The 16991-nt window shown below is 35.4% G+C and overlaps 1 non-coding gene across 1 annotated transcript; it reads left to right on the forward strand.

Annotated features, from left to right (window-relative positions):
* The first annotated feature begins 1008 nt into the window (after positions 1 to 1008).
* Positions 1009 to 1115, forward strand: LOC124897336. Its single transcript, XR_007054058.1, has one exon. It is a non-coding gene; the product is annotated as a small nucleolar RNA R71 (small nucleolar RNA).
* Positions 1116 to 16991: the final 15876 nt, after the last annotated feature.

Raw genomic sequence — 16991 nt, forward strand, 5'->3', positions numbered from 1 at the left:
GGAACATTAATGTAAAGGTCTAAGAATATGTCAAAGAACTTTTTAAAGCAAGCATCATCTTTTTCTTTATTAAGTTTTTAAGGTAATTGTAGTGGTGGTCTATTTTGAGATTGCTCAACTAAATTTTTATTAGGGTACACAAACTTCACCTTTTTGTCAGCTTTATTTGATTCAACTTGCTTTTTCATCTTCTTAGGTGTGATCAACTCTTATTGCACCTCATGATTCTTCTTTAGGGGTGTGTTTATCTAATATCTATCGCTCCTTAAGGTTATTGCCTTAATTTGCTTTGAATTATGATATGTATCACTAGTCAAACTCCTTTAAGGTCTTATGTTTTGTGCTTGGGATAACTAACCTATCTATGTCTCTAAATTCTTTTGAGCCAATTGTTGTATTTTGATCTTTATAGCCATCTATTCTTGGTTAGCCAGAATATTTTTTCAAAGTATCTTCTACATTGCTACCCTGCTTATTTTGAATACCTTATTGCTGCTAAGACTGCTGAGGTTGGACCTGATTAGTGCCCCAAGAGTAGTTGGACTGACTCTGGCAGTTGCTATTGTAGGCATTACTATAATTTTGATCTCTTTTTATGCATTTCCACAAAATTCACTGATTCTAAATTTGCTTAATATAATTCTACAGAGTGATCACTACTACAACAAATTTCACACTATGTTTTTACCTTTTGAACTACATTAACCTGGGTCTGAGAATGAGCCATACTCAATTGATAAACTGGGTCATCATCTGGGTTTGAAAAATCCCAACTCTACAGCCAATGTTGTGATATTATCTACCTCGTTCATACCTCTAGGCTTTGTCATAATACTTCTAGAAACATCATCCTACCACTCTGGATTACCTTGTGCAATACAGTTGAGGAGAGTATATAGCTCATCATAGGTTTTCTTTAAAGCCTGACTGCCTACCATTGAATCTAGCAAAATATTTGTGTTATGGTCAAGACTTTCAATAAAAGTATGAGTTAATACCTCATTTATCTGTTGATGATATGGGCAAACTTTTATAAGAGACTTAAATCTCTCCTATGCATGATAGAGATTTTCGTCTGACATTTGCTAGAAACTTAAGATCTCACTCCTTAACTAGGGGTGTGCAAAAATCGAACAGACCAATAAACCGAACCAATAAAAATATTATTGGTTTATTGTTATTAGGTTACTGGGTTAATGGTTTTTTAATGGTTTTATAAAAAAAATTATTGGGTTATTGCTTTGGTTCAGTTTTTTTAATTGGGCTATTGGGTAAACTCGATAACCCAGTAAAAATATTTCAAATTACACTTTATCCCTACACATATATATATATATATATATATATATATATAGAAAACCTACTCTATATTTCTCTTTTATTTCTATAAACCTGTTCAATTTCTCAAAAACCTACTCAAGCTTGAAGATTCTTGTAAAATAAAACATATTATGTAGGATTTTTGCTGCAACTAAGATTTCACTTCTTTTCTTGTTAGTTTCTACTATTTCTATTTTATGCATATTTTCTTATTAGTTAAATCGAAAACCAAACCATTAAGCAATAAAATCAATAAACCAAAAATTAATAAAAAGATATCTTATTGGTTTGATTAGGTTTAACTTATTTAAAAATCGATAATCAATAAACCAAGTTGATAATACATAAAACCGAACCGAACCGACCGATGCATAACCCTCTACTTAACCATACTTATTTCCCAGATGGAAAAAATTCAAATAAGAAACTTCTTTGTCAAGTCGTCCCAAGTTGTGATTAAATTTGAAGGTTCTGCCTTCAACCATTTCTTTGCTTCTCCAAAAAAGTAACAATGGAAAAAGAGTTAGCCTCATATAATCTATGGAGACTCTTCAGAAATAAATGTGTCATTGATCTATATAAAATTCTTATGATGGACCTATGGATACTCAGGTGACAAGTTTGTAAACTGCTCACTTGCATGATATAATTGGACCATTTTTAATTTAAGCTATATTTACCTCTTGTGTATGGTCTATGGCTATTGGAGGTTATATTGGTTGGGAGTGGGATTTCTACTTCGCGCACTGTTCCGCGGGCATCAGACATTATTGCAGGAATGGTCTTTCTTTATGGAACTTGTGGGATTAGATTAAGAAGTGTTGATTCACTCCTCATATAGAGCAAGCACCACTCATGTTTTGGATTTGGTTCAACAAATTCCATCTCCCTTGTTAGCTGATTAAGATTCAAACCTATATTTGAAAATTCAATAGCTAATACCAAGTTGCTAGCACTTATCAAATAGAATAGTAAAACTAAAAATTAAAAGCTTGCTAATTTTGTAAGTCCTTGGCAATGATGCAAAAACTTGTTGCATCAAATTGCATATGGAAGTGTACATGGTTGTTCAAGTAATAAAGTAGCTCTTACAATCTAAATATTGATCCCATAGGGACTTAGTGTTTAGAAGACAATCCAACTCGAGTATTACTATCGAATTAAACAAGTTCAGTTTGTAACCAAGAAGAGTTGTAATTATAAACTAAGTAACAAAAATGATAACAATATGAAATATAGATTGTAAACAATATATGGAGAGATTCTAGGGTTGAGACTTACTACACATTCATTCACTACCATGGTTTCTAGTCGGTGTTAGTGTTTTTCATGATTGTTGATCTACGGGGTTGATATTACAATGTGAGAATATTTATTCTCTAAGGCATCTACTCAAATTAATCTTACAACTAAATTGTTGTGCGGGGATGTGAGTCTTGGATTTGGATGCGTTAAGTTGTCCTCCCATTTTATTAATTAATTAGGGAATTAAGGTATATCTCTATCCTAACCATAAATTATCCTTTAATAATTAGTATCTAAAAATTAAAGATATGATCCACACTCCCTACATTCTTCATTCTGTTTGTCTACTCGTATGGTCAATTTGTTTTGAGACTTGGATTTATCGCAAAGTTCAAGTCTCTTTAGAATAGTAAAGCAAGAACACAAGAATAATCACTTGCCATTATAAAACAACTATAAATCATACTTAAGCAATTATGTTGTATTCTTAACCCTAGAAAAAGGGTGTTTAGCCACTCATATTCATTCAAATAATTACCATAGATGAGTTCATAAAGTAAAACTACAAGAAAGAAAATTTAAAAAACGAAAAAATACTAGTGTGGAGCCTTTGATGCTTTCTTCTTTCTCCAATCTTGTGTTGTTCCAAAGAAGTCTTGTAAATATTGACAAGTAAATTTTTATAGACCTTCTGGTCATCCACAATCTTCCCCATATGAAACATAATAATTGACCATTTCTCTCTCAACTCAAACCAAGAGAAAAAACTAATTTGATATTTTTTGGGGGGAGGGGCTTGTGCCACATGGCCCATATCATGGACAAGGTGGGTGAAAAAAGTAGTGTATCCTTGACCTTGGGTGTGTGGAACATGATCCTCTCCCATTCTATGGGGGGTGAGATACATGGTTTCCTTTACAAATTGAGGTTTCATCCAATCTTTGTTCTCTTCTTCTTGTCTAGTTTTCCTTTTTCCTCCCCTCTTTGTGGCTTGTGTGTGAGATTTATTTATCTTACATAGCTACTCCAATTGTATCCTACAATATCTAATAACAAAATTAGTCCACACAACACAATAAATCTTATCAAAAGTACAATTAGAATAAGCATAGCATAGGCTAGCCTAACTAGTTTTGTCGTCTGCATGTTGTTTGATCATTTGACTCTTGGCTTATTTCAAATGCACCCCAAACACTTTAAGCATGAAAATTTTCACAAAAATACATAAATAACATTTTATTCTTTATTAAGCATACCAAGTTATCCTCAAAACTTAGCTAAACATGCATAGATAATGACACTTAGGTGTATAAATATGGATAAGATTAGTTCCATGTTATTCATGTGGTCTATGTCGGTTATGAGAACCGCCCATAGTTTCAGACTCAACATATTACATGACCCTTAGTTCAGTTGTGTTTTATTTAACTCATGATTTTTTAGATTAATATTTTATATCAGTATTTACATGTGTATTTAAGCATCTCGAATAAGGTCAATGTACTTAGGTTTTGTTTTGTATCTTAGAATAGCATTTCAGTAGTTACCAGCATATTTTATAGTTGCTTAGCTCACATGATCTATACAACTAAGGTGGTAATCATATACCTTTTCTTACATTGTATCCTATCATGATATAGGTTCGAACGCATAGCATTAGCCCCATAATCAATATGTTCCAATGCCATTCTAGTAGCTGACAGTGGTGACTCCTCATCAATCAAGGAAGAGAGCATTTATTTTTTTAGCATTTTTGTCTACTATTCAGACAATTTATAGTTAGTTTAGGACTTGTCATAGGAACTCATCACTTAGTAGAGGCTTTCATAAAGATAGATTTATCTATGGTTTGTATCAGATATTTTAGATTTCTATTTTAGTATTAGTATTATTTCATACCTTTATTACAAAGAATTTAGTTTTATCTTTTGCTTGTTATATTCAGTAGTCTTATTATCATTCCAAGCCCTATGTTAGCTTAGGGTCACTTTTGACTCTAAGCATCGTGTTACATCCAGGGTATAGTCTTGGATTGTGACACGAGTGAGAAGATAACTCACTAGGAAGAAGGGAATATGCCCCTTAAAGTGTATTTGACGGACATGCACTTAAAAATGGACTGTAACCTTCTTGATAGGGAAAAGGTAGTATAGGGATGAGAGATTGGCCTAGAAGGCCTATAAAAGATCCTTAAAAGCTTTATGGACCCTCAAAAAGAGCTAATAGCAAGCATGGTAGACCAGGATAAGAGAATATATGAACTTTGTGGTGATCTATCCCAAGGGACTCCAAACTCCTCAAGATAAAATGAGTGGAAAGATGATATATATCTTGATGCAAATTTGAAGAATGAAAAGTAGATGAAGTGAAAGCCAATCTAAAACCCCAATTTCCTCATTGGAATCCATGATGGAGTTAGTGAGGGTGGAGATGAAGGCTAATATGAGAAAATCTAGACTCGAGTGAGTTATATTTTGGTAGTTTCTCCTATCCTTGAAGGATCTAACTTGAAGAACTATACAAGGTGCCTTATATGACTAACACAGTTACTAGACCTATCTTCAAGAGTATCAAGGTATCAGAAATCCCCAAGTATTATGGGACTTCTAATCCTTATAAAATTTGGTTATTTTTTATAGAAATCATGAATGGAAATGACCTAACAGTGGAGGAATTTGAATCTCTAATGTTGAAGAGTTTGGTGAAACCCCTTCAAGAGAAGCATTAGTATGGTATTATTTTTTACCCAAAAAATGTATTGACTCATCAAAATATATAGTTAGACAAACTTTTTCATGGCTTATGTTGGATCCAAGAAGGTATAGTCTCAAAAGGGAGATATTTTCAAGATAGAGAAGACACAAAACTACTTTGAGATGTTGTATAAGACTCTAAAAGGAAAGGATTCAGTTATCGATGATCTTGGATGAGTGGATACCAAAGAATTTACTAAGGGTTTAAAACTCAAGATCTTTGTTGCCTTATACAATAGTCAAACGGAATTTGAGTCCACAATGGGGCAGATGTTCACAATCGATATGATTGTGAGGGCAAAAAAAAGTATATGGCATGCTGGAGAAAGAACAGTTATGACCTCTTCGCAGAGAAATGTCTGAAGGCTACATCCCAAGAAAGGCATGTGCCTTATGTTGTAAATTAAAGGAATAGTATAAGCTAACACAATGTCTCACACTCCATAATTAATTACGTCCTAATAAGGTGATAGGCATGTACTCCCAACAAGAGGGTTGCGGGACAAGGAAGTTGTGACGCTTATGGTTTATGCTATTAATGGGGTTTCCCTAATCTAAGTGTATTGCTTTACTTTAAATCCAATATAAATGGTCTTATCCATTTGAGACATTAAACGAGATAAATGCTTTATGCTTGTTTGCTCAAATCCAAATTTGAGAGATGGAAGCTTGTGGTACGAGTTCCGTGCAGCACATAGCCATGAAACTGGGGACTGTTGGTAGCTCAGGGAGGCAATTTCTGAGTTGCTCATAGATTCATAGAAGTAATAAAGGATTTATGTTCAGATATCGTGCCCACAGGGATTTGACAAATTGAATTTTTATTTTGAATTCTTATTTTTATAATTCAGTAGGCAACAAGTAATAGATAGTGTTTGAGTTTTAAAGCAAAAAGACAATTGTAAATAAGCTGGAGAAATTGTTTTTTATGATTCAGTTGAGGAAAAAGATCCAAGGTTGTGGTATTCTTAAAATCTAGTTAAGTTATCAAATCATACGCCTAATTTGATTTTCTAAGTTGCTATAGTCAAACCTCTCTATAAGGCACCTCATTATAATGGTGTTTTATTATAGCGGCTTGATTTCCTCTGGAACTAATTTTTCATGTTATATTTACTTATCTATAATGTCATTCTACCTATAACGATAATAGCATATATTATAGTGGTACACTCTTTGTAAAACTACCTCTCTATAGAAGCATACTCAAATATTTTGTAATAATATTTTATAAGAAATATATTATGTACAAAATAAAATACCAAAATATTTATGGTAATCATCATTAATGTCATGCACACTGTAAATTTCAAGTAAAAATATCTAATTAGAAGAAAAAATTATATTTAAATGGTGCATGTAAGTTATTTCATAACTTCGCAAGGAAAAGACTACTATGTTTGCCTTTTTATATCATGCTCTTTCTAATTTTGCATATTTTTGTTTATAGAAGCTAAATGAGATCTAAGTGCCAAATTTTAGTATACATATATAACAACACCTCTCTATAGTAGCCATAAAAGTTTTGGACAAACACTGCCACTGTAGATAGTTTGGCTATAATTTGAAGTTAGATTTTAGATATGCTAAGCAGTTTTCAAATAACTCTAAGCCTACTTGAGTATCCCTAACCCCTATATTTCTATGGTCATTATTTTATAGTGAAGTGTATTAAGATATCGTTTATATCAACTAAGTTAAGTCATAGGGTATATTTTGTCCTTATAAGAAATTGATTCTCTTTCTCTATAAAAGTTATAAACAAGCCCTATTCCATCTTTTTGAACTTGTCATTCCCTTTTTCATGTCCAACAAGTAAGCCATAGATAGTATTCATAAGGTGATCAAGCAAATGAATAATTACTATCTAGACAAAATAAGCAACTCAATAGATGGAAACTAAAATACATAATATGATACTCAAGCTTCAACTCTCTTGATCAACCACAACCCATAAAATTTAAAAGGTTTAGATACTCATGAATCTCTTTGAAAAATATATTTCATGATTTTACAAGACAAACATCATAAATAAAATAAGAAAATAAAAACCAGAGCATGGCCTTGAGTTTTTCCCTAGCCTTTAGCTTCCCTAGATCACATGTGAGTGATAAAAAAAATGTGTGGAAGAGGTATTTATAGAGTTTAGGAATCCTTGGAACTTTAAAACAAATCCAAATTGGGTTAGTATAAGTCCTAACTCATGCCACTACCAAAAAGTGAGACAATGGCGCAAGGAACAAGTCAAACTTCATAATAATACACAAACTTGTGCCACTCCTTGTTGTGCGTGAGTGGGGAAAGTGTCTCTAATTTTCCATACAAGGTGTAAGCTCATGCCATTCCTTGTTTTGGGTGAGTGGAGCATATCTCATTCTAATTGTCCATTTTTCACTTATATTGCAGTTTGTTGTGACATTGTCCTTTGTTGGTTTATTTTGGTGCCTTAATGATCTTTTTCTTCCTTTTTAATCTCTAAATATGTCAAGACACTCCTACATAAACAAAGAATGGAATACAAGTGTAATTAACATCATTTGATCTTAATACAATGCTAAAAAGGAACAATTGTGACGAGAAAAATGGTAAAATAACATGGTTTTTACCTCGAGTTCCAAGGTAAAATAATTATACTTAAAAATATTTTCTTGGATAAAATGCAAAGAATGCACCAACCTCACGAGATGATTACAAAAGAAGTGATAAAATAAAAAAGTCAATTACCAATTATCTTTGATCATTGAATGAAATAAACCAATACTTACCAGCCCAACTAGAATTACTAGGCATAAGGTTCCGAGAATAAGGCACACCAAGGGTATGATGCCTTGAGCAAATCTCTGAGAGGAAATGATTGACCCTTTTAGGGAGATGTATTTGATGAAAATATAGAGTTAACAAGTTTGGGCTCTTTGATTTAAAAGGAAACCAGGTGATACTTTCAAGATAATACGTTGCTAGAGAAAATGAAAGACTACTTGCTACAAATAAATCACATAAAAAGTCAAGTTATCATAGGAATAAGCATGAGAAAGCATAAAAAATTCACTCTTTATTACACCCTAATAGGCTGCAAATTAAATATTTCAATACCCAAGATAGTTTACCAATTGCAAGACACATAAGCTTGAGATAGACTACAAAATAAGTGTGAGATGGCTCTCAATTGTGACCATAGAGAATGTTCAGCAAGCGAGACCTATTGGAATATCTTCACATAGTTCCATGGTGTAGCAGACTCCAAAGGAGCCTCCAAAAATGTAACTGCTCCAAGCGAGATCTATTGGCACATCTTCAAATTTTGTATTTTCAAGCAAGTTTGCCCAAGATTGATCTTGTGGGAACAAAATAAATCCATGATCTTGTAACTCCTCAAATATGGTACTCAGAATACTACACGGTACTTTCGACCCCAAAAGACCACAAGCTAACCCATGACTAATATATGTACCAGTATATTGTATAAAATAATAAATATGATACAGAAATAGAGGATGAAAAGCCATAAGGTTCACAACTGCATGATTGATAAAATATAACATCTGAGTGGGCTAATAGAATGCCAAAAACTAAAATATTTTCTGAATATACTGTAGTCTGAAAAACCTCTAAAACATAACTATCTGGATAATAAGTTGATGGGATATGTCCCCAACTAACTCCAACTTATAAATTAATTAATGAGATAATAGATAGATGATCATGTCCTCGAAAGATGAGGACTCACGGCTAACTCTGACTGCTAAGACTAGAATACTACTGATGCTCTAGAGCTCGTGCTTCTGAACCTATGGTATAAGACACCATAGCACAAATGCGTCAGTACTTTGAATATATTGGTATGCATGAAAGGTAGGCTAAATGCATGGGGTTCATATGTATGAACAATACTGTCTAACTGACTAATATGAATGAGAGAATATATGCATGAATACGTCATAACTATATTTGAGATTGTGATAACATGAATTTACTGATAACTAACATGATTGATAGCTATTCTGATGACTGATATAACTGATAACATGAGAGACTGTATCTGACAGTCCTAAATTTGATGGAACTAGCTGAGTTTCATACTATTTTGAGTTGACTGTATCTGACAATCCTGAATTTTGTTGAACAATCTAAGTTCGATTATTGAGACTAAATGATTGTATCTAACAATCCTGATTCTGTACCTAAAACTGAGGGAAGTAGTTATCTGACCAACATGCCCCTAGTATGCTATTATGGATGAGTTGGGGTCCAATCTATAACCCTAATTGGAAAGGTGATAATACCGCGCCACTGGTAAGGACAAGCTGTGGGTGACCCTCATCTGAAAGTGCCCTTAAAAGAGAACGGTGGGGCCTTTATCTGACAATGCTTATCCACCTTATCAACCCTCATCTGACAGTGTTGATGTCTTAACCTATTCTAGCTACATAGTTCTGGAATGCAAGGATGACTTCTAAGAATCATACCCCCATCTAACAGTGTGTGTTCCCATCCTTGGGTTCACTCGGTGCTAATTCCTACACCCATCTCAATAGATACTGATCATGGATTACTGAACTGAACTGTACTGAATTAACTGAGTTTCATTGACTGATGGAATAGTACTGAGATTACTGTATTACTGAGCTTTCCTGAGTCATATGATGATGGAGTTCTATGGATCATGGCTTGACTGAGGATATCGTGAAAACATGACACGGACACTAGGCATGCTATATTTTTTGGGTACAAGTACCTCCAGGACTCGATAGAAGGAAACTGACAAAGCATGACTTTCTTGAGTACAGGACCAACATCAACAATACATAATATATTAGCTAAGACATTTCATCAAACACTTAACATACATAACTTGTAAATGAATGGAGATTTCATATTATCATACTAGTATGGCACTTTTCCTTCACATAGGCATTTAATCAAATGTAGGGGAAGCATGCTATGGTTATACAATCATCAACACATCTAATAATCAAGGATACATCAATCAACTTGTGAATTGAAAGGTTTATCATGAATACGTGTAATTCCTCACATACTATAATCAATTCTTGTAATTAATAGTCTATAACATGGAAGGAAACCAAAAAACAACATGAACATCTCTTTTTAATTCAATCAAATCATGAACAATTGGAAATATACAAATCTTTGATTTTGAAAAGAGATTCTTGAGCTTGATGGGTGAAAGAGACCCATCAATCAACATATGCTATACCTTAGTTCTTGATTTAGCGAATATTGACGGAGAGACTTTCTTGAAATTGAATTCCCAATTGAAACCCTAGCTTGTTCTTGAGAGAAAATTGAGAGAAACTACTATATTTAGGGTTCCAAATAGCTGAATCTAGTGTTAAAGGGCTTAAATAGAGGTGGAAAATTGACCCTTTTAACCCTAGATGCGTCTTTTAAATTGGTGAAAAATTTCCAACCAGGACCCCTGGCGTGACGCGGAGCTATTTCGCCGTGTCACTGGAATTTGACAATTGGGAAATAGGGAAACAGCATGATGCGAAGCCATTGCGTTGCCACTTTATTTGTGTCCTGGAAGTTTGGCGTGATGCAGAGAAATCGTACTGGGACACTGAAAATCTTGAAAATTTCCCATGGAATAAACATCGTTCAATTTATAAGCTAATACTTGACATTCTTGAGACAAAATTATTTAGGGAACTTCGAGGTATTACAATATCTCCCCCTTAGGAACATTCATCCTTGAATGAGCCTAACTGAGAGGGGAGAAACGATAAGCCAAAGTACATACTGAACATGAACACTGAAACATGACTACATAACTAACATTTCTAAGATTCATACAGAGCATGCATATCTGATGCATTATTTCATGACTGAGAGTACTGATAAGCTGATCACACATATCTGATGCATGAATACATGATGGAACTGATTACATAACTGAGAATTTTAATAACTGAGTCTTCTCACAAGGAGAATGCATGTCTGATGTATGAAAACATGTCTAATTTTATGTATGAAAACATAATTGGATATGCAATGGTACTTAGTACCAAGTTTAAAAAATGGAATCCTGAACATGAGGCTGATACCATGTTTTAACTGAAATCTGGACATGAAAACTGAAAAGCTTAAGGAGAATTGTTACCTTGAGCTTGATCTGAGTTAGCAGAGAAGAGGTGGGGATACTTGGTACGCATGTACACTTCTGCTTCCCAAGTATCTCCCTCAATGTACTGATTCCTCCAAAGAACTTTGACTAGAGTGACTTTTTTGTTCCTCAGTCTACGAGTTTGGTAGTCTAGAATTTTGACTGGAATCTCCTCATAGGAGAGGTTGTTTTGAACATCTTTGCTCTGAATAGGGACTACAACTGCTGGTTCACCTATACACTTCTTGAGAAAAGAGACATAGAAGACTGGATAAACTAATGCTAGATCTGAAGGCAATTTGAGCTCATAAGCTACCTTGCCGAAGTGACTAAGAATTTTGAAGGGACCAAAATATCGGGGACTGAGCTTTCCCTTCTTGCCAAACCTCTTCACTCTCTTCATAGGAGAGATCTTTAGATAAACATAGTCATCAACCTCAAATTCGAGATCCTTTCTACGCACATCTACATAGTCTTTCTTTGATCAACTGGACTTTCTCTAAGGCATGAATATCAAGTTAGGTCCTATTACCGAGGCCTAACTAACTACGAACCAACCGACTAGAGATCTGCATCTCCTACCATAGAGATATTTGAATGGAACAATCCAAATATTGGAATGATAACTATTATTGTATGCAAATTCAATCAAAGGCAAGTGGTCATCCCAACTACCCTTAAAATCCATTGCACGCGCCCTTAGAATATCTTCTAGGGTCTAAATGGTCCTTTCTACTTAACCATCTATCTGAGGATGAAAGGTTGTACTGAGATAAACTTGGGTACCAAGACCCTTTTGGAACATTTTCCAGAAATGAGAGGTGAACTGGGTACCTCTGTCTGAAATAATGGATAATGGATAATGGAATACCGTGCAATCTGACCAACTCCCTGATGTAGATTTTGGCTTAATCTTTGACTGAATAAGAGGTATGAACTGGAAGAAAATGAGCTGATTTGGTCATTCTATCTACAATAATCCAAACTGAATCATACTAGTGACGAATACAAGGCAAACCCATCACCAAGTCCATATTCACTTCTTCCCACTTCTAAGTAGGAATATTGAACTCCTGCATGGACCCACTAGGCTTTTGATGCTCTATCTTAACCTGCTGAAATGTAGAGTACTTAGCCTCAAACTCTACAATATCTCTCTTTATCCCATTCCACTAATAGATCTCCCGCAAGTTGTGTACATCTTTGTGGACCCTGGATGAATAGAGTAACGTGCACCATGCATTTCTGCAAGAATTTGCTACCGTAAGTTATCTACACCTAGAACACAGAGACGACCCTAACAACATAATATACCATCTCCTCCTTGGGAGAAAACCTCTACTTTCTGGTCCTTAACTGACTCTTTCAACTTGACTAAACTGGGGTCTCTATCTTGCTTTTCTTTCACCTCGGAAACTAAAGATGATTCTGAACTACTCTGAACCCATACATCACCCTCCTCTATATCGACTAAGCAAACGCCTAGTATAGTAAGCTGATGGACTTCCTAAGCTAACTTCTTCATACTATCCTCAACATGAGTAAAACTACCCATAGACAGTCTACTAAGAGCGTCGGCCACTATATTGGCCTTGCCAGAATGATAAAGGACACTCATGTCATAATCTTTCAAAAGCTCTACCACCTTATCTGATGAAGATTGAGATCTTTCTGAAAAATTACATACTAAAGGCTCTTATGATTGGTGAACACATCTACATAAACTCCGTACAAGTAATGCCTCCAAATCTTTAAGGCAAAAACCATGGCTACTAACTCAAGATCATGAGTAGGATAATTCTTCTTATGGGGTTTAAGCTGTCTGGAGGCGTAGGCTATGACCTTACCATGCTGCATAAGGACACAACCCAAACCTACTCTGGATACATCACATTTCACGACAAACCTATCTGGACCGTCTAGAAGAGCTAAGACTGGGGCTAAGGTGAGTCGAGTTTTCAACTCCTGAAAGCTCTTCTCGCAAGGATCTGACCACAAAAACTTGACTTTATTTTGAGTCAATCTAGACATAGAGGATGCAATAGACAAAAATCCTTCAACAAATCATCTATTAGCCAGCCAAACCCAAGAAACTCCTGATGCCTGATGGAGAGACAGGTTTGGGCTAGTTTCTTACCGCTTCATTCTTTTGAGGATCTACTCTAATTCCATCACCAAAAATGATATGGCTAAGGAATGCAACTGACCTTAGCCAAAATTTGGACTTATTAAATTTGGCGAACAACTGATGATTTCTAAGAGTTTGAAGTACAATTCTGAGATTGTCTGCATGATTATGCTCACTACGAGAATAGACCAGACTATCATCTATAAAGACTATGATGAACATGTCTAAGTACTTCTTGAACACATGATTTATCATGTCCATGAAAGCTACTGAGGCATTGGTAAGACCAAAGGACATGACTAGGAATTCAAAGTGACCATATCCGGTACGAAAGACTATTTTTGGAATGTCATATTCTCTGACTCTGAGTTGATGATAGCCTAATCTGAGGCCTATCTTAGAAAAATAGTTGGCACCATGAAGTTGGTCAAACAAGTCATCGATTCTGGGAAAATGATACTTGTTCTTGATCGTAACTTTATTGAGCTGACAAAAATCAATGCAAATTCTAAGAGAACTATCTTTCTTGCACACGAATAAGACTGGTGCACCCCACGGGGACACATTGGGTCCGATGAATCCCTTATCTAAGAGATCCTTCAACTGCTCTTTTAGTTCTTTGAGTTCTTCAGGTGCTATTCTGTATGGAAGAATAGATATAGGTTGAGTATCTAGAAGAAGATCAATGCCAAAGTCTATTTTCTTTTCGAGAGGAATTCTTGGAAGATCTTCAGGAAAGATATTTGAATATTCATTCACTACTAGGACTGATTCAATACTGGGAGTTTCAGAACTAGCATCCTTAACTCGAACAAGATGATAGACACATCCTTTAGACATCATTTTCTATGCCTGAAGGTAGGAAATAAGCTGACCTCTAAAAACTGAAGTACTACCCCTCCACTCTAGGACAGGTTTATTTGGAAATTGAACCTAGACTATTTTGTTTCTGTAGTCGACTGTGGCATAGCAGGAATAAAGCCAATCCATGCCAAGAATGACATCAAAATTAGTCATCTCTAATTTGACTAAATCTACTAAAGTGACTTTCTGAACTACCATAATCTAGCAGTTCCTATATACCCATTGGGATATGATGGTTTTACCCACTGGGGTAGAGACTGAAAAGGGCTCTGCTAGAATTTCGGGACTAATTCCAAAATCAAATGCTATATATGGAGTGACAAAAGACAAAAAGCTCGTGGATCTAGCAAACCATAAGCATGCACATAAAATATCTGTAACGTACTAGTAACCGTATCAGGAGAATTTTCTTGATCTTGCCGGGACTGGAGAGCATAGAGTCTATTTGGGTGTTGCCCACTAGTAGCACTGGAAGTGGCACCCTATTGATTTGGGAGACAGAACTAAGCTGAGGAATGGTTTTGCTGACCTGATAACTTAACTGGGGACAATCTCTGACTTTTTGGCCTGGCTTGCCACATCCAAAACAAATATCTCTACTAGCTCTGCAATTACCCTTGTGGTGCTTACCACATGTCTGACAAAGGGGATTAGTTCGGGCATTGCTGACACTTCCCTGAGACTTAGAGCCTGGTGCCCTATCACTATTTCTATCCCTGAACTTAGGACATGGAGCACTAGCTGAAGAAGAAGCTAGAACTAATGACTTAGGAAGGAACTGAGAGCGGTTTACTCCTTCTGATTTGGACTAAGCAAAGTTAAAACTACCTATCTTTGCTCTCTTATTTTGTTTCTCCCTCATCTTAACCTTTTAGTCTTCTATCTGCTCAACATGAGTCATAAGTCTAGCTAAAGTCATGTCACTATTCAACATTGCAGACCTACACTAGTTGACCATACTATTGTTCACCCCAGAAACAAATTTACTCATCTTAGCCCTGTTATCTGCAACCACATGAAGAGCATATCTGGCTAATTAAGTAAACTTAAGAGAATACTCTTTCACTGTCATGTTGCCCTACCTGAGTTTGATGAATTATAACACATTAGCCTCTCTCAGCTCTTAGAGAAAGAATCTATCTAAGAATACAGTGACAAACTCCTCCCACTCAATAGGCCCTGCATCATCTGGCCTTTCTGACTTCCACTATTTAAACCAAGTGTGGGCAACATCCTGTAACTGGTATGCAGCTAGCTTAGCACTCCCGACAGGAGTAACCCTCATGATGTTTTTAACCTTCTGAACCTGATCGATGAATTCCTAAGGGTAGTCATCTAACTTATACCCGACAAAGAATGGATGATTCATTCGGTTGAAATCCTAAATCCTGGCTGCAGCTGAATTGGCGACTGGGTTGGCCGGAACGACAGCTAGTCGTTCATTCTAAGCAACAACTGACTAAGCAAAAGAGTAGTGAATGCATCTCTGAACTCTGCATGAGAAACATGTTTACCCAAAGGTTCTTTGGCCTGAGGGGCTGACTAATTTCCGTTTCTTCTTTTAGGAGGCATGTTCTGTAGAAGAAAGAGAGAAATAAATTAGACTGAGAGAATAACTTGAGATATGCTCACTAGCATGACATGAATGCTGAAAAAAGGGAAAACTATTCCTAAAATATCTTATAGTCTCATGTACATAAATGTGGCATACAACACACCCATGAACACGACTCTACTAGATATGGCTTCCAGACTTTCTAGGACTCTATTGAACCTTAGGCTCTGATACCAAGTTTGTAACGCCCCAAATATAGTATTCGGAATGCTACACAGTGCTTACGACCCTGAAGGACCACAAGCTAACCCCTGATTGATATATGCACCTATATACTGTATAACATACTAAATATGATGCGGAAATAGAGGCTGAAAGAACATAAGGTTCAAAACTGCATGACTGATAAAATATAAATCTGAGTGGGGTAATAAAATACCCAAAACTAAAATACTGTCTGAACATATTGTAGTCTGAAAAGCCTCTAAAACATAACTATTTAGATAAGGAGTTAATGGGACATATCCCCCACTAACTCTAACTTATAAATTAATTAATGAGATAATAGATAAATGATCATGTCCTTGAAAGATGAGGGCTCACTGCTAACTCTGACTGCTGAGACTGAAATTCTACTGATGCTCTGGAACTCTTACTTCTGAACCTAAGGTATAAGACACCATAGCGCAAATAGTCAGTACTTTGAATGTACTGGTATGCATAGAAGGTAGGCTGAATGCATGGGGTTCATATGCATGAACAATATTGGCTAACTAATAAATATGAATATGAGAATGAATATATGCATGAATACGTCGTAACTATATCTGAGATCATGATAATATGAATTTACTAATAACTAACATGATTGATAACTGAATTCTGATGACTGATATAACTGATGACATGAGTGACTATATCTGACAGTCCCAAATCTGATGGAACTAGCTAAGTTTTGTATTATTTTGAGTTGACTATATCTGACAGTCTTGAATTTTG

This window comes from Capsicum annuum, chromosome 3 (genome assembly GCF_002878395.1).
Source record: "Capsicum annuum cultivar UCD-10X-F1 chromosome 3, UCD10Xv1.1, whole genome shotgun sequence".
Classification (NCBI taxonomy): Eukaryota; Viridiplantae; Streptophyta; class Magnoliopsida; order Solanales; family Solanaceae; genus Capsicum; species Capsicum annuum.